Raw genomic sequence first — 24,252 nt, 5'->3', positions numbered from 1 at the left:
GGACACCATCCCAGAAGTGCCACCAAAATAATTGTAAGAAAAAGAGCCTTTTATTAGACTAATGGTGAGATGTACAGATAATCTCTTGTGCAATGCATGGAAGTTCACCTGTCAATAAAAAGCTTATGGCCAATGAGCTGAGGCAGGATTAGAAGGTGGGACATCTGACACAGAGAGATAGGATTTGGGGAAATAGTCAGGCATGAAGATTTGCTTGAGAACACTGGAGGAGACAGTCATATGAAACTGAGGACCAGGTAACCAACCACATGACACTCATAGAATAGAATAAATGGGCAATTAAGTTATGAGCTAGGCAGAGAACAACAAGCCCTAGCTTTTGGCCTAGGCAATTATTCATAATAATTCATTCCCGGAGTTGTTATTTCAGGGAACTTGGGGGAGGATGATAAAGCTTTTGGTTATATCAGATGATGACAAGGAGCCTGCTCTATAAAGAATGAAGTTTGAGGAAGTTCTGATGAGAAGAAATGTCTAGGGTTTGAAGTTAGTCATTTATCATCTTCCCATATGGCCCTCTGGTTGAGATTAAGCATACATTGAGGTATAACTAGTTAGGATTAAAAGACACAAAGAGAGTTGGTTATAGTGGTACACATCTTTGGTCCCATCATTTGGGAGATAGAGGCAGGAAGATCTCTGAAAGTTTGGGGCCAGTCTGGTCTATATAGCAAACTCCAGGAGTCCATAGAGAGATCCTGTCTCAAAAATAAAGAAGTAAAGAGAGAAAGGAAAAAAGAAAGAAAGGAAGGAAGGAAGGAAGGAAGGAAGAAGAAGAGAAGGCACTACAAGGGGAGATTAAGTCAGTTTTCCTAGTAAAACAATTATCAAAAAAGGTGACTTTTTTATAGTCTATTTTCCAGTAAATTATTTTCAAAAACTTACTGAAGCAAACAATGAAGTTACTTACTGTTTTTTTGTTTGTTTGTTTGTTTGTTTGTTTGTAGACAGGGTTTCTCTGTGTAGCCCTGGCTGTCCTGTAACTCACTTTGTAGACCAGGCTGGCCTTGAACTCAGAAATCCACCTGCCTCTGCCTTCCAAGTGGCTGGGATTAAAGGCGTGCGCCACCACTGCCCAGCTACTTACTGGTTTTAAGTGTTATCTTCTGGGACAAATATCAAAGTCCTGTGGAGGTAAGTGGGTGGCCTCAGAACGAGAGAGACTGCTGGTCTATCCTGGCTAGAACAGAAAGGCGACAACAGAGAAATGGATGGGCTAGGATAGGTTTTTGGAGGAAGAACAATGCTGCTCATCTGTTAGATGGGAAGAAGGCAGGATTACATATTTGGTTACATATTTGCCTTGAATCCCTGAGTAGACTGTGGTACCATTAGTTGGTGTGATGGCTATTCCTGGTTGTCAACTTGACTACATCTGGAATGAACTATAATCCAGAAGTGGAGGGCATACCTGTGATCCAGATCTTGACAAGGAATGACACATACTTTTGATCCAGATGGTGAGGGATAGTGGCCATGAAAAGCTTAGGCTCGGGAAATGGAGTCCACGCCTTTAATCCCAGAAGACAGAGGCAAGCACATTTGAGTTTAAGGCCAACCTGGGATAGAGGAACTTCCAAATCCAAGTGTGGCTGTACACACTCTTACCCTGGGCCATATCTTCTGCTGGAAGCCTACATAAGAACAATTTAAAACAACGAAGGGTTCATTTTTTTCTTCATCTGCTTGCACTTACTTGCCAGCACATCTGTTGGAACCTACTTCTTCAGGAGTCCAGCTTATATAGAAGACCAGCTGAAACAACTAGCCTTGTGGGACTGAGCAACTACTAGATTCTTGGACTTCCTATTCACAGCTGCCCATTGTTGGTTAGTTGGACTGCAAACTGTAAGTCATTCCAATAATTTCCCTTAATATATAGATACATTCCATAACTTCTGTGACTGTAGATAACCCGAATACAGTTGAGATAGAAAAAAGAGAACAGGTCTGTGATGGTGGTGGTTGTATGTGTGTGTGTGGCCTAGGAAATGTGTGTGTGTGTGTGTGTGTGTGTGTGTGTGTGTATGGGGGGTGGGATTGAGAGATTGGCCTAGGAGGAGTTAGTAATTCTAGTTACTCTGGTTATGAGGGAAAAGAGTCATGAGTTCAAGGTCAGCCTGGGTAACTTAGTGTGACTTTGTCTCAAAATTAAAAACAAATAAAAAAAAAAAAAAGGAATACAGTTAAGCAACTTTTGCTTGCCTAGCACACAAGAGCTCCTAAATAGTTTACTCACACATGATGTGGAGAGGTTAGATGAGTCATTGGTACATAGTTATTATCAGGAATGACTGAAAGGAACTTATCGTAAGCACTGCCATTTTGTTTTCAGAATCCACTTTAATCATACAGTGAAACTAAGTTAAAGTTCTCAGGCCCTAAGGGAGATGAGGACTTTCCAATAGCTGACCATTTTCCATTATTCATCTTCTGCTCCCCAAAACATAACGATTGCACCTAACTATAAAAAGAACAAAATGGACTTAATTGGTTGAACTGTAAAACCTACATTCTGTATTAGTTGACATAGACCAACCACATAAGGAAAACTCCATCCCTAAATCCTGATTGGTGGAAAAATGTAACTGTAACTCGGCTCAGATATTTGTGGTTTTCAGGCTTAAAAGCTCTGTAACATTGTGGCTCAGGGTCACAGTTCAGCTCCCTTGTCAGTAGTGGCTTGATTACAATACATTTTTGTCATCTGGATTGCCCTGGTGTTTGAGTTTGGACCCAATAACAGTACTCAACATTTTGAAAACAGATAAAATTTCATCTTGGGGGACTGGAGGTGTGGCTCCGTTGGTAGAGTGCCACCCCAGTATGCAGGAGGATCCTAGTTTCCATCCCCAGCCCCACACAAACCTTCCACATGCTATGCACTCTTATCATCTCAGCTCTTGGGAGGCAGAGGCGGGAGTACCAGAAATTCAAGTTCAGCCTATAGAGTTTGGGGATAACCTAGGCTCTATGGGCCCTTGTCTCAAAATATATATTTTTTTCATCTTAGGATAGAAGGGAGACAGGCAGGAAAATGGAGCATGAGAGAGCATCTCAGAGAAAAACATGCACCTGGAGACAAGTGCAGAGGAAGGACACAAACAAGGAAGACGGTGAAGAGAAAGAACAAACTGCGAGGTTGGAGAATATTGTGGAGTGTGGGGATGCAGAGTATTACAAGGTATACACTTGATATTGAAGTATACATTTGATGGTGTGGTCACAAGAAAGACCTAGCATCTCTTCCATTAGTTTCCTCCCTTCATTTACTGCCTCTAACTTGAACTTGATTTTTCCCCCCATGTCTAGAACGATGTCAAGGGTACTGGTGCCACAGAGTGAGCAAAGTGGCACCAGACATTTTATGGGGAAACGGTACCATGTCAGCAGCAGATACTTCCTAGCTTAATTTGGTGGCAGTGACTGGGGAGGGCTGTGTTAGAAATGAACTGTCAGGCGGGGAATGCTGGAGACAGGAACCTATACCTCTCAGCTCCCTGTTGCTGCTAGGGCTTTTATTTTGTCTTATGTTGTTGTTGTTGATGATGACAGCGTCTCATTGTGTAGACGAGGCTGCTTCCAACTCATAGAGATCTACCTGCCTCTGCTTCCTGAGGCTAGGGTTAAAGGAGAGTAACTCCACACCCAGTTCAAACTCCATCCTTGTTTGTCTCCATCTGCTGTAGCTAATGGCAGGGACAGGGAGGGGCCCACAGAGAAGTGCACCACCAAAGCTGACCAGGGGCCAGAGGGAAACCACAAGGTCTGGATGCACAGACATATTGTCTGGGAGGAGGGAAAGAGGGTGGAACTTGGATAATTCTCTACTGGCTTCTGAAATGTTCCCATCCAGTCACCCTAAAACCACACCCCCAATAGTTACTGTTGACTTTTCCTATCTGCTTTCCCATACCCCTAGCCCTACCTTAGCTCAGGCCTTCATCCCCCTGAAGCTCCTCACTGGCCTGCCTCCACACCTCAGCTAGACTGATTTCCTCAGAGCCCTGCTTAGAACCCCTTTCTCTTAATCAGCCAACTGATAAACAAGAATGTATTAAGGGCCTGCTCTTTGCCAAGTCCCATCTAGACACAGGGATCTAGCCATGAACAAGAGGCATATCTCTCCCCGTCCTGACGAGTTTACCATCTCATGTTGTAGACAGGAAAATGACCTGTGGGGTTCTCAGAGCCCATGGATGGAGCTCCCGGCTATGTTTTGATTCTCAAGAAAGATTTCCTGAGAAGATGATACCAGACTGATGGTATTGAAGATGATACCTGTCCCCTCTGCTCCCGGTCTCCTTGGTAGACCCTATGGCTCTAGCACTTTCTAGAACCGGAGTCCATCCATTCTTTTACAACGTGGGAATCCAGGAAGAGCTGCCACCGTGTCATTCATCTTGGTGATCCCTGGCATCTGCTTGGGTCAGGTCTGGTGTAGACATTCTATAGATGGGCTGAATGAGGACAATTCATTCTTCCAACACACCTTCTCCTTCCTAAATGGGGCAGGAGGAAATGACTTGTTGGAGAGATTCTAAAACGTACAGGGCTAGGGAGTGGTCGGAGACTTTAGGAAGCTGTCAGAGATTAGAACAGGTCTAAGCAGGTCTCTTCTCCCCTTCAGGCTGATTTCAATCTGAGATCCACCTGCCTCAGCTTCCCAAGTATTGGTATTATAGGCACGAGCCACTCCTACCTCCGAGGGCAGCTCTCTAGTGGAATTTTTAAAAACTAAGTCCAAAACTGGCCCAGGTGGAGCAGACCCTCTCAATCCTAGCACCCTGGAGGCAGAGCCAAGCTGGTTTCTGTGAGTTTGAGGCCAGCCTGCCTTAGCAGTGAGAAAAATAAAGTTCAATCCAGGGTCTCTGTTTGGAGGAGGCTGTGAACTGGACAAACAACTTCTGAGGGCTTGTTAAAAGGAATGAAGATTCCCTGTAGCAATTCTCAAACTTGGGTCTAGGGAGTCGGCAGAATTCACCTTCTTCCTCCTATTTTCTCTGCCCAGTGGTCACTCCATGTCCACAGGCCTCACTCTGGAGAACCTCTGGTGTCCCCTTCTCAGCACAGGTCTCCAGCTGTTGAGGCCTGGCTGGACCAGCTGCTGGGAGGAGGAGGAGGAAGCTCCGTCCCTCCCTCCTCCATCTCCACACCCTCCCTCCTCCCCCGCCCGCTCGCGCCCTCCCTCCCTCTTTCTCCTCCGAGGCTGTCGGAGTGGCTCTCGCAGAAGCGAGCGGCGAGCGCCCTGCTCCAGTCCCGCCTGGGAACTGAAGTGTACGGAGCGCGGCTCCTGGAAGCCGAGCTCCGAAGCGGCCGGCGGAGGTCGAAGGCCGGGGCGGCGCGCTCAGCTTCGGAGGCCCTGGCTTTGGACCCAGCGGGCTCAGAGCTGCGCGGAGGGGCAGAGCGCACTGCCCGCCGGCCTGGCCGGCGCAGCGGCCGGGAGTCCCGGAGCCGGACTGCGGAAGGGAGCGCGGCGGCGGCCAGCCGGGGGCAGAGGGCAGAGTGCCGAGCGGCCTGGCTCGGCGAAGGGCGCCGCCCGACCGGTCCTCAGCTCGGCGCCCGCGACCGTGGCCAGAGGAGCCCGGCGGGCCCCGGGTCCTGAGCGCTTCCAGCCCACGGCGGGGGGCGTGCCTCCGCCCGGCCGCGCCGCGTCGCCCCGGCCCGCTGCCCGCCGCCTTGCCGGGGCATGTGAGCGGGAAGGCCAGGCTGCCGGCCGCCGGGACGCACTGAGCAGGAGCCGGAGCGCGGAGTTGCGACCCCGGGCCAGCGCCCGACCGATTAGTAAGTGCGCCCCTCCGCGCCGCGCGCCCATCACCCCCAGCCTCGCGAAGTTTGACACGCGCGCCCCCGCGTTCCTAGGGACACGCTGGTCTCTTCCGCGCGACTTTCCATCTTGGGCAAAGTTTTTTTTTTTTTTTTTTTTTTTCTGCCAGGAGGAGCCGATCCTATCAGACCCTTTACAACGCCGGCCGGTGGCGCTGCGCCGATCCCGCGTCCTTTCGGAGGGCAGTGGCTGCAGGCCGTTGGGGGGTGGCGTGCGCGCGCTCCACGCGAGCCGAGCTTCGGGGGTCCTCTACCCGCTCGCCCTTTCAGACCCGCCGGCCCTGTCTTTCTCCCCAGCCTGACCAACGCGTCCAGTTTAAGCAGTCCCAGCCTGAGCTTAGGTGTCCCCGTGCGAGCCCCACGTGGGGCTCGGGTACACGCAACGCCGAGCTCCGGCCCGGGGTGCATGGGCAGCCCGGGTCCAGCGCGCGCCCTTCCCACGGCTCCGGTTCATTCCCCGCGGACCAGCCGGGCGCCGCCTCCCGTTTTTCAGCCGTTGCTGCTCTTGTCTTCTCTCCACTCCAGCCTGCCCCATTGCCACCTTTGGTCCCACGGTGTTGTGTCGGAGGAGTACCTTTCAGCCCCCTTTCACGGTAGAAATAAATTGAGCACAGGGCTGATGGGATGGGGTGGTGGTGGTGGTGGTCGCGTAGTCCCAGCGGTTCGCCATTGTTTTCCCACCCCACGTTCGGTACGTAAACACACACTCACGGGAGTGTGTTTGTGTGTGCGTGTGTGTGCACGCGCCGGCTGCGGCTGCTCAGAGTCCCCAGGAGCTCTAGGGTCGCCCGCGGGATCTCCCCGCAGCCAGCCTACGTGTCCTGGCAGGAGGTGCCTCATTACTGGAAGCAGGCGGGGAGGGAGAGGCACCCGCGAGTGGGAGCTGTCCCGGAGTCCTTGGCGAGGCCGGGGGTTCAGCCTGGGCTGGACGTGAATTTTGAACTTCAGCCCTGGATCTTCCGGGAGGACCCCGGGCGCTCCAGCGGCGGCTCCGGCCTGGGAGGGTCCCCAGCAGCTGGCGCTCTTGGCAGCATCTCCGTGACAAGGGCTTAGAGGAAACCGAGGAGTTTTCCTGGGAAGTTTGCTTTAGTTCTGTGGGAATTTCCGGGCCCGGCGCCTCCGCGCTGGCGCTGGCGGAGGGGTCTGACCTAAGGCAGTCCGAGATGCTGCCACTCCGAGTAAGGTTCCCAGAGACCCTGTTTGATGCGGTAGGAAGCCCCCCTCTGGGTGCTAGATTCAGCACACTTGGGTCTTGTTCCTGACTGAGATGGGTCGCTTGATCCTCGCGATGTCCAAACATCGTCCATACTTTCTCAGATTAAGAAAAGAGCGGATCTGTGCATCGAAACTGGCGTATGTTGATTTTTTTTTTTTTTTTTAAGGATACTGGTTTGGAAGGCCTGTACCACGCAATGCCCGATAGCCTTGTAGTTAGAACCAGGAAGCTCTAAGCTGGAGTTTTACAGCTGTACAGCCGCTGGTGGTGCCACTGGAGGCAGTTTGACCCAACTCCCTCGTTCGGGTTACTTAATCTGTAAAATGAGGTTAGATTCTGACAGTATCCACCTCGTGGGGGTGGTCTTAAGGATGAAAAGTCTAAATGCAATCTCAACGCTGTGCGGTACAAAGTAAATGCTCGGCAACTCTTAGCTGTTGGTGTCGGAATGTAACTTAGTGGAGGAGCTCTAGCTCAACGTGCAGGAAATCCTAGGTACTGTATTCAGTGTGTGCATTCGGGAAGCTAGCTGGTGTTTCTTATTATTAATCATAAGTACATTTATTATTGCTGTTACTCTTAGTATGTTTTTCAATACAGGGTCTCTGTGTAGCTCTAGCTGCTCTACTACTTGTAGACCAGGCTGGCCTCGAACTCACGTCCTTCTGCCTCTGTCTCCTAAGTGCTGGGATTAAAGGCAACATGCCCAGCTAGCTGATATCCTTATTGTAATAACAGTATTACCAAGCCCCGGGCTTAGTTCTTACTGGGGAAGTGACTACCACAGAGGGGTGTGCCCAGCCTTGGCCACTATAATTTAAATGGCCTGGTATAGAGCCCAGAAGAACTCTTTGGGATTGTGTCCATTTGATCAGTTTTAGTTGGTTGTCACTTATGCGGAGGAAGTGACCTCATTGTCCTTCCTGCCTCTTCTGGATTTTGATCCTAACCAAACTTACCTTCTCGTTATTCATCTGCTTCAACCTTCTTGAGTATTTTCTTTTCTGAGTATTTTCTTTTCTTCCTTCTTCCCTTTCCCTTCCCCCACAGTTTTTGTGCAAGACTCCCTCCTTCCCTCTTAAAAATTAATCTTCACACCATGTAGCATTCTCCCTGGAAACAGCCCCAGGAAGGAAATGTCTTCAAAAGGGTATTCCCTGGACACCCCGGTCTGTGCTGCCGACTCAGGATTGGATGTGCATTTGTGTCTCTGGGACGGGATGGATTTCCACTAAGAGGATCCCAGGTGTCTGGGGCTTGGGAAGTCAGGTGGGACAGGCGGACTGCCTGCCCTAGAGGGTTCTGTTCCCCAGGTAGTATCTGTTTCCTGTTGCTGGGGCTCACTTGAGAACCTTTTCTAGCTAGCCTGGCTGCCAAGCATGCTGCATCTGAGACTTAGATAAATGAGAGGCGAAGCTTTACAGTGACAGCTGGAGAGGCTTCTGGGAATGTAGGGGTAGACACAGGTTCTTGTCTTTATTGCTGCCTAGCCCAGGGAGGGGAGATCCAGAGGCATCCCTTTCTTCCTTCCCTGACCTTCTGACCCTTACCAGACATTCAGGGGAGGGTGACCAGTGTGGGAAAACTTGGTGTTGGGGAGGTCCTGCAAGTAGGGGATTTGCAGATGAAAACCAGAGCCGTTTAAAGCATCTGCTTCGCTCAGAAACTTGTGGAAGGAATATGCCAATTATCTGCCAGGCCTGGGCTAGACCGTGCAATAGTAGGTGGACAGGTGGATTGCCTACCTGTAGAGAGGTTGCTTTCTAATGGGGGTCCCGTCAAGAGAGTACCAGATCATGAGAAGACATACCCCATGCGGGGAGATAGAGCATACATAGGGCACTGGGCTTGTTGGGAGGCCAGTGAAGCCTGCCCTGGGAAATACTCAGGATAGGCCTGGAGACCGAAGGATCCAGCTGCACACAGCTGGGAAGAGGAGCATCCCTGGCTGAGGCACCAGCAAATGCTCTCCTACTCCCAGGTCAGAACCAAGTATGCAGCGTTGTGGTTGGAAAAGAGCCCGTAGGATCAGGAGGGTCAGAGCCTGGCTTGTGGCACCTGGCAGAGTGACTGGGGGTAGGGGTGGAGTGGGGTGGGCCGCATTTTACTATCAGCTCCGCAGGAAGCCATTGGAGAGTAGAGTGATTTATGATTTTTAAAGATGATTTGATACCAAAGAAACTGATCCTGATTGCCCCAGGGCAGGAAATGATGGCCAAGGGAGGAAAGATTGTCTTTTTCCTTGTAGTTTATTTTGTCCTTTGTAAATTTAGTACATGGGCACACACGACTATGCCCCAACCCTCAAAATACTTTTAACAGAACACTTTAGAACCTGGAGAAAGTAGAGAAAAAGCTGATATATGTATACACACTAATACATGTATGATACAACTTGGTGCATATAATTAGATGTGTACATGTAGGGTTTTTTTTTTTTGGATAAATTTTAATCACACTTATTTATTTGGTGTTTGTGTGTTAGTGGTAGGGACCTGTGAAACTGCATTTGTGTGGAGGTCAAAGAAAGAGATGGCCTTCACTTAAAAAAAAAACAACCTATATGTCCAGGTGGAGACTTATTTGTAGGGAGGGAAGCATGGAATATGTGGGGTTCAGGAGAAACCAGAGGGAAGGTGTGTGTGTGTGTGTGTGTGTGTGTGTGTGTGTGTGTTTAATTCAGAAGCACCAGGACCAGGAATTGTGAAGAGACATTTCCAACCTCAGGTCCACCCTGCAGCTGTACTTCCAGGTGGGAAGTAGCCCGATATGGTCTTTTTGCTAAAAAAAAGAAAGAAAGAAATAAAGAAAACAAACAGATTTGGGAACTGTGTATCAATGGGAAGGACTTAAGTACAGCAGATGTTCTGTTTCTGATCTATGAGGTGAGACAATGGCCCAGAGATCTGCCTCTTAGAGCTGCTGAGGTCCCTGGGCTACACTGGGCCCTCCTGGAGACCCAGGGTTCTTGCCCTTGAGGGCTGCTGCTGCTGGCTCAGGCACTAAGGTTTTCTGTGGAGGTTTGGGGTGGCGTTTCTTGGGCTACCATAGGGATGCTTTCAGAAGCTGATGCCATGGTAAAAGGATTCCACACCGCTGTCTTGCACCTCTCTCCTCAGGATGTTGATGGGTGAAGCTCTGTGTTTGCAAAGGCCTCTGTGCAGGGAGGGCTGGCCCCTTGAATGGGAACTATTTTCCTTTTGCTTAGGAGGGCCTACTTCTGCCTGAACTTGCCCTTCCTACCCTTTGCTAGTCCCCTTCCTGAGGGTTGCTGTCAGAGCTGGCACCTACAACCTCCCTGATGCAAAGACAGCAGGCATGATCTTGAATGCTGGCCCTTCTCTGGTGACCTACGTGCTCCCAAAGAACCTACCTTAGAGATTCATTATTTACCATTTGAGCAAGGCCACCTCCACCGTCTGCCCCTGTCCCTGAAGGGGATGTGTATCCCCATGTTTTCTTAAAATGCTGATGCATCCTACATGTCCCTGCTCCATGCCAAGGAGACCGGAGACTCTGCTCCTCCAGAATCCCGGCCTTCATGACCTAAGCTTGCTAGGAGGCTTTTTCACCATTAAGAAGACCTCTCTGCCTTTACGGCTTGGCAGCTTTGGGTTGGCTTGGGGGGTCCCCAAGACTGTCAGGCTGTGATGCTGTCAAGGACTCCAAGTCCCGGAGAAGTTACTAGATTGTGATCAGACCTGTAAGCTGCAAGGGGAGGAAGTGGCTGGTTTCCCCGCTTCCATCCAAGAGCCAGCCACAGCTGAAGCTGTGTCGTGTGTGGCCTGGTACCCACTGATACACCTGGGACCAGACCAGCTAGAAGAGGAGTTTCAGATCCTGAAGGGGCAGAGGCTTACGGGTTACAAGATTAGGAAGAGGTGGGGACAATATCTGTTGCCTTTTTCCTAAGTAACATTATCTAGCTAGGCCCTTTTGGTCTCTGGGAAGCTGCAAACCTGGAATTTGGAACCACAGATAGAAACCAACATCCCACTTTCTTAGAAACCAACATCCTACTTCCACTGGCCTTAGCAGGAAGTCCGGTAAACTGTCCGTGGGGATGGGGCCGGGATTGGAAAGGAGCATTGGTCTCCCTCTACGTTGCCCCTCCCCCGTGCTTTGTGGGGACAGGTCCTAGGTAAGGTTTCAGTGTTCTGGCTTGAGAGAAGAAAGGGAAGGGGCAGTCCGGGGCGCTCCGCTGGCGCCCGGCCCCTGGTGTTTGGGTCTGGAGTCCCCGCCAGGCCTGGCTCCCTGGGGACCCGCCCCAAGGCGGCCGGCCTGTCCTCCTAGCACCCCGCCTCCTGCCTGCGGAACCGGCCGGGCGGAGAACCGGTTCCTGTGGGCCGCCCCGCCCCTCGAAAGGACGAGGGGTCGGCGCCTGCGCGGAGTTAGGTCCAGGCAGGTGCCTTGGGGTCCAGGTGTGACAAATGGAGGGAGCAGCTGACGTGGGGGCTCCCTTTGCCCCGATAGGCTCGAGGCACCGCAGGGAGAGCGGGCAGCCCCAGTATCCCGGTGACCCTTCCGAGGCCAGCGGCCATTGCTGACTTCTTTTTTTTTAAGTTGTGGTTCGTTTTATTTTTCTCTGTGCTGGGGAAGGACCCCAGTGTCTGGATTGACCATGCTAGGCATAGCCCTGAGAGCCACATACTCAGTCATTCTTAGTGTCTAGAAGTAGTATTAGAAGTGTAGTTACCTTTTTTGTTTTATCAGAGTGAAAGGATTTAAGATCTATCACGATTTGCTGGTGAGACAGAAAGGAATGGACGTTTCCATGGGAGACCTCGAGGAGTTGGGTACTGCCAGGCCGGTGTCCATTACAGGACAGACCACTTTGTAACAGCCCAGGGGGCCCTGAAACGCTCAACCGTACTGACCCAAGTGTAGTCAGGGACTTACCAGCCCTATAGCTTTGGCCTTGGTGCAGTTTGGCTAGACCAGAGGGATCTTGCAAGTTTTCTGTGGGCCAAACCACCCCTCCCACCTCTGAACTCTGCTGCAGGAGTCTGAAGTGATTCTACCAACCCAGGGAGGCCTAGGTTCTCAGCCTGTGTCTTGAGGGGTGGGGTAGGGTAGGGTGGGGTGGGGTGGGGAAGGAAGGATAAGAGGCTGGCAGGAAGCCTGTGTGCAGGTACAGTGGGGCCCTGGGAGCAGGCGGGGTGTTGGGTGGGACAGGACCAGGAACCTTTGAAAGCACCAAGGGGGTCCCTTGCCTGCCCCCCACCCAGTGGGGTGAGTAGGGAGGTCTATATATAATCATAGGGTCTGTGCCAGGTGGGACATCTGAGAGCTCCAGGGAGATCTTGAGGACATCAGAGCAGTATCCCCAAGAGAAGGGAAGAGTGACTGGGGGTGGGGGTGGGGGGACGGACCAGAACAGAGCCCTTGGGGAGTCGAGGTAGAGGGAGGTCCAGTTGGGGTTTCACCTGCTTACTGCGGGGAGGTGAGGTGGGGGGCAGTTAGCAGGCAACCTCTTGCTTCTCTGCCCCTGTCTTCTGCAGATGCAGTTTCACAGTCATGGAGCCTCAGGTTCTGTCTCTCACTAAGGGTAAGGTGATGGGTGATGGTGGTAGGAAGATATTAGGCCCTATGAGGGACTGGTGGAAGAGCCTATAAGACAGCCTTGTGGAGCCCAGCAGGACCTCAGTAGAGATAGTAGGAGAGAGATCTTTTCTGTAGGCTCAGTATGTTCCCTAGCCAATAGTACTCTCCCCTTCTGCTCACCCCCATGGGGCACAGGGGCCTGGGAACAGAGGGAAGGGCTCTGTGTCGTATCTTGGTGTGCAGAAGTGCTTTCTCTTCGGTATGTTGAGACACAAGGCATGGATTGACTGCTGTCTGCCCGAGGACTGTTGAAACGAGTGCCTAACTCAAGGTGAGCGGTGCTTGGTGCACGGGAGTTTTGCAGTGTGTGGTCTGCACGACTGTACACTTGACCCTGTTGCAATCGGCTGCTTCCGGGCCTTATCTAGATTCCCAGGTAGGCAGATGAAGAGAGGGGCCGTGGCTAGATAGTCAAGATAGTGAACTTCCAGTATGGCCAGCTTCTTCACCCAGAGCCTGAAGACAACAGCTTGAAACAAAGGCCACGTAGCTTTTGTCTCCCACCAAGCAGGCCCCCTGCTGACGGACTGGCTCAACCAGTTGAGGCTGGATCAGGATGTGTCACACCAGTTTTTAAACTGGCAACACTGTGACTTTCATGTGGTACCTTCCCGTGTGCGCACACATCCCTACGTCAGAGGACAGCTTTCAGGAGTCAGTTCTTTCCACCGGCATCCGCCATGATGGATCCAGGGACTGGGGACTCAGATGATCAGGCTTGGCAGGAAGCACGCTTCGCTGCTGAGCCACAGCTCGCCTTTAGGTTTGCCTAGTTTTAGATCAGCGTTCTTCAGTGTGCCACCTCAGATTGGAGAGGGAGTTTTGGCTATTTGGCTTTTTTGTTTCTTTGTTCTGTTTTGTTTGAGACAGGCTTTCTCTGTGTAGTCCTGGAACTCACCCTGTAGACCAGGGCTGGCCTTGAACTCACAGAGATCTGCCTGCCTCTGCCTCCCGAGTGATTGTATAGCTGTATGCATTCTTATTTCCTGTATTTCAGTTTCCTGATGTAAAACTGTAGGAGAGCAGAGTCAAAGGGAGGGCTTTTGGTCAAGTGTGGTAGGTACCCTTGGCAGTTTAGAGGGACCATGAACTTCGGACTGAGTGGTCCGCAGGAGTAGACTCCTGGTGTCCATCCAAGTCAAGGCTGATTGGCTAGGCGTGGTTGGATGGGGCCCCAGCGCAATGGAAGGAGAATGAGAAGTGAGGAGGGGTCTTGCTTTGCCCACGTGGTCTCAGCACACGGATCTTGGCACCAGAGCCTTCCTGTCTTCACCCATCATCAAAACTCACCCATCCATGTCCTCCTTCATGGGGAGAGAGCCACTGTGCCACGGCTTTTAAGAAGGTGACTGTGTCCAGTCAGATAGAACCAGTCTAGGCACAGGAGGTGGTGGTAGCTTTAAAGGTTACACCCTAAGGCCTTCACCTGGAAGCCAGCTGGGGCCTCATTGATCCAAAGAATGATGTTAAGAGGAACTTAGGCCAGGTTGGGGCTACCCTTTACTGTGTGTCATATGCATAGGGGCTGGAAGGAGCTGCCTTCCTTTCTAGCAGAGCTTGGGCACCAGGTGACTGGATGCCTAGTCCACTCTCTCCCAGGCAGCCCAGGGGCAGCATTGCTAGCCAAGCTGGCGTGAAATGTTTGTGCTGCTCGCCCAAACCCAATAACAGTGTTGGAACCTCTGGGCTGCCAGAACCAGGCAGGTGCTGGCCGGGGCTGTGGAGCCCCGTGCGGGAGTGAAGCCGCCAGTGCCAGCACTGCTGAATAAACAAGGCTGCTCAGAGGCTGGGGGAGGGAGGCCACCAAAGGCAGGAGAGAACAGGTGTCTCAGGAGCTGCTGACACAAAGGGCCTCTTGTTCCAGTCTTCCCATCTCAGGGGGCACCCCGCCCCCTCCCTTCCTCCCTGCCTGCCCAGAGTCCAGTGACCAGGTCAGCTGAGGTGCTGTGTTTCGGCCTGTGTTTATGCTTGCTTGGAACAGATCATGCAGGTACACCCCAGGAGGCAGGGGACCTACCTCTTCTAATCCCATAGCCCAGAGGTCTCTATGGGTGTGAGGTTTGCCTTGTTGGGGCAGCGAGCCCAAGAGGAACAGGAGGAGAGAGAGAGCCTGGAGCTTGGCAGAGGACAGGGTGTAGTGAGTACAGGAGTGGGGGATCCCAAGGAATCCATGGGGTAGGGGTGGGGGTGCTTAGGGCTGGAGTAGCTAAGTGTGACAACACCCTCTCCTCCTTGATAGTCATTCATGAGAGACCTTCGTGATAACCCTTTACTGCTGGCTTTGTTGTAGGGACTGGGGACAGTGCCAGCAGCCGGGAAGCCTCTGCAGCCAGACCAAGTCTTATTTCCTCATCTGTAAAATGGGGTGATAATAGTACTGTCTGCCTCCTGCTCTGATGGCTCACCTGTGGGGAGGCTCGAAACCCCACATGGGGTTTGTGTGGGGATGGGGAGGGAGCATGGACAGGCATCTAGTGCCCGATGGGTGAGGGTGCTCCCTAAGATAGGCTTGCGGCGCAGATCTGCGAGGTCTGTAAAAGGGAACCGTGGTCTGTGTCTTCCTTGGCTTTCTAGAGCTGCTGGCCAGGCTGTCATGGCCTGCGTGCTTGGGTGAGGCTGGGAGCTCCAGGACCCCTGGCTCTGTAAGGACTCTGCCACTGTGCGTGCAGGACTGAATGGGGAAGCCTGCACTCATGAAGGGGCATCACCAGACATCTCGCTCTGCTTGGGGCTGCCTAGAGCTGCTCCTATGCCTCTCTTACTAGGGAGGAGCCTCCCTCCCCCAGCATCTCCCCTGATAGTTGTATGTGTTGGGGATGGGGGATGGGACTGTGGACATCCTGGTGTTTGTGGGCATGTGTGTCTTAGGCCTGTCACCTGGCCTCTTGGAGGTTTACTTTGGAAGGCCTGGGCTTCAGGGACTCCATCCCAGTGGGAAAGAGCCCAGAGCAGCCCCCAGCAAACCCAGGCAGGACCTGAGACCTAAAGTTGCCCACCCATGAGGGCAGGCTGTCCATCCATCATCCTAACAGCCATCTGGAAGGACATGTGCTCAGCACGGGCCACTCTTCTGTCCTTGCCTTGGTCACTTGCCACCAGGATGGTCCAGTGTGAATATATAGCCTTTCTTTCTTCCTCCCCCCACCGCGTCATGTTTCTTAGGTGTCCTCAAGGTCGACAGAGACCAACGAGCGGGAGTTGCTTTGAGGGCGACGAGCACTGGGACACAGGGCTGGGACGCACAGCAAGGTGGTGAAGATGGCTTTGTAGGAACTCTGACCGCACAGACAGGCAAGAGAAAGGAACAACAGGTCCCTGGTCATTCCACAGGACCTTGTCCATATATATTTAATGTAGTTTGAGTACAGACAGTACATAGAATTTACAGCCTGCGTGCAGACACTTGGGTGTATAGCTCACTTTTTTCTCAGGGTGGGTGCTTCTCAGGGTGGGTGGCACCTTCAGACTGTACTCAACAGATACTCAATAAATGTGGCATAAAGCAGAGTGACAAGGAGCAAACTTACGGGATTCCTTGGCCCAACTTGCACTTAATGAAGGAAGACTTCGTGGTGAGGGGTAGCTACGAGAAGGGAGAGCCAGAGGCAGAGGTAAGCCAGCAGGAACCGGTTTCTCTGGAAGTGACTGGCCTAAGGGAGCCTTTCTCTGAGGAGCAGAACGGAAGAGGCCCATGGTTTTGTTTTTCAGACTGAGTCTGTTAATAGCAATTTATTGCATCCGGGTCTCCAGCCAAGCACATTCTGTTCCCCACTTGGACATGGCCGGGCTAGACAGGAAGGAGGAAGGGATCAACAGTTGTGATTGACGATGGTGTCTTGGGCTATGCAGGAGGCGCCAGTTTCACCACAGGCTAGCTTGAGCCTGGCCTGTGTCGGGAGATAGAGAGGCACGAGAGGCTGGGAAGCAGGACTGGCAGCTCCTACCCTGCACCGTGCCTGAGGGACCTTGGATGGTCAGCTTTCTGTTTGTCAAATGGAGCTTGGACTGTGATGTTGACCAGACCTAAAGTGTTTTCTTGAGCACCCTGGAAAGACCCCTATAAGGAAAAGGAGGGCAATCATGTAAGAGTGCTCCAGAAGAGGGGGAGCAGGCAAGATGGCCGCCCCCCCCGTGGAAAGAATGGCGCACGGGGCAAAACACCCCGTCTTTGCAATGTGCTGAGCTGGTGGAATTTCACTCAGTGGCTGCAAGATCGGGCTGCAGATAGAGGTCTGTGGGCTCCTGGGCTGTGTGTGTGCAGACTGTCATGTGGGGGTCCAGGATGGAGAGAGTAGGGCTGCCATCCGGGGTACCCCTTCTTCCCAGCTTCTCTCCATGGTTCCCAGGACACATAACTGATCCCCACTCCTGGAGGCAAGCCCCCCACCTCTCTCTCAGGTAAGCAAACTCTCCCCCTCATTTCCTCATTGTTCTCCCCGATGTTCAGCACTGACTATAGGCAATCTCCTCAAGCTCACTCCTAGAAACCGTACCCATGGTGGGGAACCTCAGCTCAGGAAACAAAGGTCGAGTCTGATCCCTAGGACTGCTCATGGCTTTGGTTTGGAAGAGTGGTGACCTCTTGTGTGTCAGCTGCATCCCAAGCATGGTGCCACTTGATGGTTGTTGAAGGTCAGGTTCACTTTTTGTTAAACACAGGGTGTTTAGTTGTTCGGCAGCAGGAGCCTGGACATGCTTTCTACCTGTGAGGTAGCCCATTGTTGTTTCTAGGGACAGCTGGTGGCCTCTAAGGCCAGTTGTTTGTCTTCTCAGGACTGAGAATCGTCTTTCTCAGAGCTCAAGGCTCCTGCCAGGGGGTCACAAAAAGACAGACTCAGCTCACCGTGCCCAGGCTCCATAGCTTCCCCGGTCCTGTGCCCTTCATATCAGCATATGTGGGACACTGTTGGGCCAGGTACTGTGGGGACCAGTCTGCCCAGTGACTCAGGAGCGAGCCTCAAACAGAAACAGGGCAGAATTGTAGACTACACTTAGACGGAGCCCACCTGGTTCAGCCAAACGTTGGACCCGGGCCACAATCTCGGGACTTCGTTAACAATGGGGAAACAGAGGGTGTTTCAGAGAACTTTGAGAATGGGTGGCTGGTTCATTCAGGCTGAAGTGTCTCTCATTGTCCTAGGAAAATTCCCAGCAGTCTCTGTTCTTTCCCTTTCCATTTGAAGCCATTGTTGCTGCCTTCCCATTGTGCTGAATGGCTGGTGAGGGAGGACCTTGCCTTTACTTGCCAAGGCTCAAGGGTGTGGGCTCAGGCTAGCGGCTTCCATGTTGCTCTACCCATCTGCCCAACCCATGGTGCCCAAGGGTTTTGGGGTGTCACCACCTTGCTTAAGACTCCTGTGTGTGCGCGGGCTCTCTGACGACTGGGCAGATGGTATTTCAGGCTGTCCTTTTTAGAAGGCAATGATTTGGTGGCCAGCATTTTTTTTTATTTATTTTTTTTATTTTTTGGTTTTTGGAGACAGGGTTTCGAGACTGGTGGTGGCCAGCATTTTTGAGACAGGGTCTCGGGTAACCCGGACTGCTTTTGAGCTGTGTGGTTGAGGATGGCCACGAGCTCCTGACCCTTCTGCCTCCACCTCTTGAGGGCTTTCAGAACAGGTGTGTGCTGCCATACCCTGCCTGGTTTGATGCATATTTTGAAATGAATGACATTCCTAGAAACTTTAATCATTAATTAAACATAATCAAGACCTCATTCTGTAGGGATGATTGAGTGTGGTGGGAGACAAGGCAGCCATGCTCAGCTCTCTCTGGAGACTGCTCTGTGGGACCTGACAACATTGGGGGCGGGGAGGGGGGCTACAGCCAGGCCCATTTCTCATACCAGTGTTCCTGGACAGTGAGGCGGAGTGAGATGCCTGAACTATGATTTCTGGCAAGTATTGGAATGGATTTCTCTCTCTTTCTTGGATAAATTTATTAGGTTTTAAAAGGAAAAGCTCTGGGTAGGTAAGCTGTGGCTTTTGGCTCAGGGGAGGAGAATGAAGGAGGGAAGGGAAGTGCCATGCGACAAGTTAAGCCATCATGGATGTCAGCTAACCACATAGTGGACGTGCAAACACGCGGCAGGGAGGGTGCCTTTAGAGGAAAAATAAAGAACCCCAAAGAGCCGGAGAAATCTTGCTTACAACAGAGACAGGAGAAAAAGGAAACTGTTAACACTTTTTTGAGTGGTTCGGAAAAGCAGGCAGTCTTCCGAAGCTGAGGCCGCGTGGCTGCCAGCCTGGAAGCTGTGCTCAGAGCAGAATCCTCTCACAGTAGAGAAGGGAGTAACAAAAGATGAAAGGATTCTGCGAAGGGACATCTGTGTTCTCACTCCTCATCTGTGGCGAGTGTGGAGCTGGCTGGCCACCGAGGCTTGTGGGATAGAACTTGGGCAGGGATGGAACTATCCTGGGCCCTGACAGGATGCTGCCCCCATATCCTGATCATGCTCTCTGGACGGTCTAGTGAGAGAGGAGTACCTCTGAAGGGATGGTGGGCACAGACATTGCATCTACAGTGCCATCTTCAGCTTCCCATCCTTTAGATGCAGGAAGCAGATGCACTATTCACCCTGTCCAAGTGCTTCTTTGAATTGCTGCTGGCTACAGGGCAATCATGGGGAGGGTTCATCAACAGGCGAATGTAAAACATGCCCACCGTGGAGCCTGGTCTAGAGAGATCTTTATCCGGTTTTGCTGCTGTTACTGGCTTCAGTGCCCACTGTGTTATCAATGACCATTTCACCCAAAGCCACCAAGGTGAGACCTGCTATCCTAGGCATCTCCAGCTGGGCTGGGGTGCGGCTCCTGATGCTGGATGCTGCAAGAGACCGCTTCCTCCTCAGACCATGGCTGCAGGGAGAAGTCTTGCTGGGTCACTGTCCCTGCTACGTGCAGGTTCCACAGATTAGCAACTGGGGCCTGGAGAGTCAATAAGAAGTGTTCTCTCCGAAGAGGTCCTGGTCTGTGGTTTGGGATTTGGAGTCGAACTGACCTGAGATTGCATCGCGCTCCCCTCAGTCTCGATTTCCTTGTCTGTGAAGTGTGTCTGGCTCGCAAACCATCCCTGTTAGAGATTTCAGGGATGTCCCGGGGCCGCATGCCACTGAGGATAGCTGTGAATGGGAACAGACACAAAATCATAAGCTTTCTTAAAACGACCTGGATGTTGTTGCCGTGTTTTGTTTTTGTAAATTGCTTGTAATTGGTTTTGTAGATGACAAGACAATGTTAAAATGGCGAGCGGGAGCCCTTTGTGATCACCCAGTAGATGGCTGTGCCTGTGTGCCTGCTGAGTCCTCCCTTCCCTGTGCGGCCTGCTTCTGGTGGAAGTTAGAGCCTTAGCCGGCTATCTTCACCTACCCCTTCCCCGCCTTTGCACCCAAGGCTAGAGCCCCCTCACCTATAGTCTAATCATTGGGAGAAGTAATAACTGACTCTTGGTGCAAATGTCTGGGTGATGGGCTCCATGCCTCTGAACTCGGGGTGTCCGGATGACTGGGAGTGCATAGGCCTGTGTAAATCATTTGATGTATCAAGTGCTTGGACAGAAAATAAGTGTGCCGAGCTCCTCCCCCACCCTGTCTCAGACAGGGAAGGGTCTTTTGACTACTTTTGTGTGGAAGGGGAAAGCCATGAGGCTTGAAGAAGACCTTGAGAGGTATGGCCAGAATTGCATCCGGAGAGGGCTCACATCTAGGCAGGCTCTCTCCAAACACTCAGAATGCTCACTAGTCAGGGCTGTTAGGGTGGACAGTCCTGAGCCGGGAGGAAGAGGGTTAAATTCTTCCTAAGTGCAGAGCCTGGATTTTCCAGTGACCCCTTCATTGACCCCCTGCCCTCCCCTGGGTCAGGTCTGCAGACTGTTGGGGGAGGGAAGCCACGGGGAGAAGCTTCAGCGGCTCTGATGGATAAGAAATGCCCCCGGGGTTGTCATCTCTCTCTTTCATCAAACAGGGATGGATGAAGGTGTTGGTGGCCTTCCAGTCGGCATAGGAAGTCCCCAGGGTCATTGGGTGGACTGCCATCGGAAGGGCCTGCACTTTAATCAAGCTAGAGAATACAGACTGTGGACATAGCAAACTCTTAGATGTGTTCTTAGCCAGGAGGGGATGGACGTTGGTTTTTGCCAGTAAAATACTAGATTAAAAAAAAAAAATCAGAAAATGAAACTTCAGATGGCCCTCAGGGCTAGTGGGACTTCGGGGCCAGCTTGTGATTTGTTGAGGAGGAAAAGGATGCCCGGGTGGCCGACGGAAGCTGGTGTCCATGACCTCAAGTGGATTATTACCTGAAAATTGGGACAGTAGCGGCCTGTCCTCCCCAGTGGCTCCTCCGCACAGGGCAGCTGCAGTGTCACTTCACTGTCCTGTGTCCTCTGTAGACAGTGGGGCACCCGGAGGTAATCTTTTTTCACAGCCCAGCGTGTGCAGCGAGCCCACAATGGAGCCGTCTAGAAATGAGGGGACCAGCTTCCAAAAGGGTGCCCTGTGAGGAAGGGGTTTCCAGGGCAGGCAGGCAGCTTCCTACCTCCCAGCCGGAGAGTCTAAGCACACCTGTGTCTGTGTTGCAGGTAGAAGCCTTTAATCTTTCTCGGAGACAGCAGGGAGAGACCTGGATGGCAGAGCTGGGCGCCCGCGCACTGTCTGGCTCTGGCCATTTCTAGACTCTTCAATTAGTGACTTTAATTAAGGCCTTCTGAGCAGCCTTCTGCCCTTCTGGCATTGTGTCAGAGGCTAGTCACCAGTCTGTGGAGCTCTTGTCGCGGGTCTATATGTGGATTAAAGGTGTGTGAAGTACGGTTTATTAGCAGGTTCTTAACCGATAGTGAGCACATGAGTGTATATGGGAAGGGGTACTAGGTATGGAACCCAGGGCCTCAACACAGGCTATAAAGAGGCAGGGTGAGTAATCCCAGCACTTGAGAAGCTGAGGCAGGAGGATTAATATGGCTTTATAATGCCAATCTGGACTACAGATTAAGGCCTTGTCTCTACAAAGCATAAAAATTATGTTAAAATATATATAGCATCAATGTTACCGATACACCATTTATAAAATTGTAGTTCTCTGCCGTCGCATTGTTATACAGCAACCATCAACCCCCCCCCCCCGGCCCCTCCCCTGAACAGGTCATCTACCCTGAAACGGCTGTTCATGGAATTCTCCGTTATGCCCCCACCCCGTCCCTTTGGCCCCTGCATTCTGAGTCCCCCCTCAAGTGACAGCGTACAATGATTGTCCTTTCCATGTGTGGCTTTTTTCACTTAAGCGTGTTTCATGGTGCATTCAAGCTGCAGTGTGTCATTTCCTTCCTTCCTAAGGCCGAGAATCCGTTGGATCTATAAACTGCGTATTTCTGGTTCGCTTCCGCCTTTTGGTTGTCAGTGTTGCTCTAGAGGAAGAGCTTGCTTTCGGCTCTTGTCTTGGGGCTGTGCATACCTGGAAGGGATTGCGGGATCGGATGGGAATTCCGAGGAGCCACCATGCTCTCTCCCAGAACAGCCTCACTTTATATTCCCCATCCTAGGTGATACTCACCTCCATCTTTAAAAAAACATCAAACCCAGAAAGCATCCTCTGAGGGCTGGGAAGATGCCTCAGTGGCTAAGAAGAGGACGCCTTGATTTCAAATCCCCGGTGCCCTTTAAAATACGCCGTGTATTGCTGTGCATGTCTGTATAACTCCGGCTCTGGGTGGGTGGACAGTGTGGAGACAGCCTTCCTGGTGCTTGCTTGGCTGACAGCCTGTTTCAAGATGCCCCTCATTCGCCAGGAAGATAGTGTGGGTACAATTTGGGGCTTGTTCCTTGACCCTGCAAGAGCTGTGAGCAGGTCACAGAACTCCTCACTTGTACTGATCTGGGGCTCCATGGCCTGGGAACCTTTCCTGGCAAGCTTGCTGTGAGCCTCCCTGAGCTGAGGAGCAGTGCTGGGGCCCCATAGGAATGGGGCTGGTTTGGGCTCCAAGTGGTAGCTCTCCTCAGTAGCCAATGGGCTTTAGAGGACCGTCAGCCGGTCTCTGGGCCCAGTCTCTGAGTTGCCATTGGCTGTGACTTCTGTCTCCTATCTGGTGTCTCATCAGTAGGAGAGATGATTGATAGGAACTGTTTCACAGGGCTGATGAATGACATGACAGAGCTGAAGCTGACACTCCACATTGTTAGTCAGTTCCTGTTTCCTGCTTGAGAGGCTGCCTGGGCTCAGATCTCCTCAGCGCCAGCTTCTCCTTAACAACTGGTGCCCACCTCAAAGAATTCCTCTGAAGAATAAGGAAGTTAATGGGAGTAAAAACAATGTGAATTATGCCGGGCATGAAGTAAACACTCCAGGAAAGCTAGCTATGGTTGGAGGTCCTCAGCCTCCATACCAGTGTGACTCCACCTCTCACCGGAGCTGCAAACTTGCCTGATTGCCTAATACTCAGGGTTTTAAAAAATGTTTTGGATGTCAGCACTGCAATTGTCTTACCTTCTTGGTGCGGCCTCAGGATCCCTCCCTTGCTCACTGGTCATCCTACCCCTTTGCCTCATTTTCCAAAGAGTGTCAGTGGTTGAAGCAGAGCCTGGGTAGCTGGGGCAGACTGCAGGGATCGCTGGCCACTTTGGGTGACTTGTTGAATGAATTTAGATGGAACCTCAATGATTAGAGATGGTGGCAGTCTCCTCCTTGCTTCCCCGAGCCTTTAAAATCAGGCCAAAAGTAAACACTACCTATAAAATTAAAGCTAACAACAGCTGAGGAATGGGGCGTAGTGGCGCACGCCTTCAATCCCAGCACTTGGGAGGCAGAGGCAGGCGGATTTCTGAGTTCGAGGCCAGCCTGGTCTACAGAGTGAGTTCCAGGACAGCCAGGGCTACACAGAGAAAACCCCCCCCACACACACACGTACCCACGTGAAAACATACATTTACACACACATACACATGCATCTCCCCACATGAATATTCACAGATTTACTTGAGGCATGGGTGGTATCCCATGAGCTCCTGGGATGGGGAAGAGGCAGTGGGGGAGAAACAGACTGGAGTGGGTTGCTTGTGCCAGGGTTGATGACTGAGTGCTGCTGGCCACCTACTTTGTGCTCTAGCTGGGGAGGCTGAAGCCTGTGTCCCCCTGGAAGCCCTCACAACTCACAGCAGCTTCGATAGGTGGCCCTCTCTGACTGTTGGCATGACAACCTTCCCGTTCACAGTGCCTTGGCTTTCTTGGTGGCCAGGCTTTTTTGGTGGCTAGCATCAACTGACTTTTCTTCCTTTTTTGAAGGGCTTACCGCCTTGATTGCTGACGCATCTCTTTGCCATGCAGTGGGACGGCTGCAGGCAGGAGAGTGAAAGGAATTAGGAAAAGGATCAGAACCCATTCCCTAGCCTGCAGGGACTCAGGATACTGTGGACAGTTCCCAACCATGGAACAGGATAGGGTCACATGAGGCAGGCAGGTTGGTGTTTAAATGCTTAAGGAGTGCCTTCAGAACATATCCTGCTTGAGGCTAAAGCTCTGGGCCAGAGATGTACACTTCATCCAGTTCGTTTGTTCATCCATCCATCCATCCATCCATCCATCCATCCATCCATCCAT

At 51.9% G+C, this 24,252-nt stretch overlaps 1 protein-coding gene across 1 annotated transcript in view; it reads left to right on the top strand.

Annotated features, from left to right (window-relative positions):
* Positions 1-5,253: 5,253 nt before the first annotated feature.
* Positions 5,254-24,252, top strand: part of Sox13 (SRY-box transcription factor 13) — a 45,627-nt gene continuing 26,628 nt past the window's right edge. The window contains exon 1 of the mRNA XM_031382781.1: positions 5,254-5,805. The gene's annotated coding sequence lies outside the window, so the exon portion shown is untranslated. The remainder of the gene's footprint in view (positions 5,806-24,252) is intronic.

Source organism: Mastomys coucha, unplaced genomic scaffold (genome assembly GCF_008632895.1).
Source record: "Mastomys coucha isolate ucsf_1 unplaced genomic scaffold, UCSF_Mcou_1 pScaffold1, whole genome shotgun sequence".
NCBI classification, from domain to species: Eukaryota; Metazoa; Chordata; class Mammalia; order Rodentia; family Muridae; genus Mastomys; species Mastomys coucha.
Note: the sequence above shows the minus strand (reverse complement) of the source record. Positions and strands in the feature narration are given on the sequence as shown.